This window comes from Pristiophorus japonicus, unplaced genomic scaffold (assembly GCF_044704955.1).
Source record: "Pristiophorus japonicus isolate sPriJap1 unplaced genomic scaffold, sPriJap1.hap1 HAP1_SCAFFOLD_75, whole genome shotgun sequence".
NCBI lineage: Eukaryota > Metazoa > Chordata > Chondrichthyes > Pristiophoridae > Pristiophorus > Pristiophorus japonicus.
The window spans coordinates 2,281,315-2,283,061 of record NW_027254666.1 but is presented as its reverse complement, the minus strand read 5'-3'; the positions used below and the strand labels follow the sequence as shown (position 1 = coordinate 2,283,061).

The following is a 1,747-nucleotide window of genomic DNA, read 5'->3' as shown; positions in this document are numbered from 1 at the left end:
GAAAGTAAATTTTGATGCAGCAAAGAAAATCTCAATTCCGGAAGAACAATATGGAAAGGTACAGTGACCCCGACGTGATATAAACACGCAGCCTTCTGATCTGGAGTCAGACACACGGCCGTTGCACCACGAGGTCTACAGTGCAGAGTGCCCATGTTTGTATACATGAAGGTTCCTGAAACACAGTTTCATTTACCCTGCATTGGTGCAATGAAAGGCCTTTAAAATCCCCGGACACTCCCACCGTGGGTCAGACAGCATCAGAAGCAGTGCCCACCTGTCATTCACCCTCTCACGCCCGCTTTCATCACCTGCTGCCCGCGGACTGCAGCAAATCCAGTTCATCATCATCATCGGCAGTCCCTCGAAGCGAGGTGACTTGCTTCCACGCCAAAAAAGGATGAGTTCACAGGTGTTTCAATGATGGACCGAATATTCCAGGTCCCGAACTGCGTGTTGAAGGGTGGAAGATACCTGTGCGTGGATTTTTTTAACGTGTGGTGGCCGTTGCACCCCAGCCATCACACGAGCTTGACAGAGCGAGGTCTTGGTCCAGTGGCAAGGGTTATCCAAGGGCCTCCACGCTGCTCCCAGCAAATCCAGTTGCACGCCGTGTCACCGCACAATTCTTAGCTGTGATTGTAAGCTGACTATTTTTAAAGCTATCGCAGAGGCTGCAAGCAGTCTTCCCTGGTAGTCTAGTGGTTAGGATTTGGTGTTCTCACTGACGTGGTCTGGGTTTGATTCCTGGTCAGGGAAAGCATTTTTACAGAGCAAGCTGACAAATATAATTCAAGTCTGTGAAATACTGAATAATTGTTTCAATCATCATTAATCAATCCATCAGTGTTGCATACTGAAGGAAATACAAATATGTTTGCCGAGTCAATGTCGAATTTTAATATCTTTTTATACAACCGTAGAATCAGCAGAAAATCAGGATATTCGGACCACAGCACCTAATATTCCGCCCATAGTGCAAGAGTAAGGAAATCTTGCTCCAATTGTACAGGGCCCTGGTGAGACCACACCTGGAGTACTGCGCACAGTTTTGTTCTCCTTTTCTGAGGAAGGATACACTTGCCTTGGAGGTGGTACAACGGAGGTTTACCAGATCGATTCCTGGGATGAGAGGACTGTCCTCTGGTGAGAGATTGTGTAGAATATGCCGATACTCTCTGGAATTTCGAAGAATGAGAGGTGATCACATTGAAACGGACAATATTCTGAAGGGGATTGACAGAGCAAATGTTGAGAAGCCCGGCTCGTTCAGTCGGTAAAGCATGAGACTCTTAATCTTAGGGTAGTGGGTTCGAGCCCCACGTTGGGCGATTACTTTTCATTCAACTTTTATGTTGCTTTTGCGGGTCAATATCATTAATGAACACATGATCTTCTTTTGCACAATGATAAAAATGCGAACTGAGGGAGAATTGATAATTTAATCAAATAATGAAAGCAGTGCCTCAGACCGCTCGGCCGTCCTTACTGTTAGATGCTCCAGTTACAAGTTATTACTCTGGAAAGTTTCAGACCTGGCGCTTGTTAAGGGCTGCTGGAAGGCCCAGTGACCGGGATAACCTCTCCCCCGGGGTTTTACTGAGCCTGTGCTCGGTGTACGGGGAGCTTTGGTCCTGGTCCGAGGTAGCTTGTATCCCAGGGATGGACAATAAACCTCTGAGCTCTGGAACTGAGGAATAGCGAATAATTAATGAGTTGTTTGTGGGTTTCAAATGCAGCTTCGATC

At 46.8% G+C, this 1,747-nt stretch overlaps 1 non-coding gene across 1 annotated transcript; it reads left to right on the top strand.

Annotated features, from left to right (window-relative positions):
* Window positions 1–1,258: 1,258 nt before the first annotated feature.
* Window positions 1,259–1,331, top strand: trnak-cuu (transfer RNA lysine (anticodon CUU)). Its single transcript has one exon. It is a non-coding gene; the product is annotated as a tRNA-Lys (tRNA).
* The last annotated feature ends 416 nt before the right edge of the window (window positions 1,332–1,747 follow it).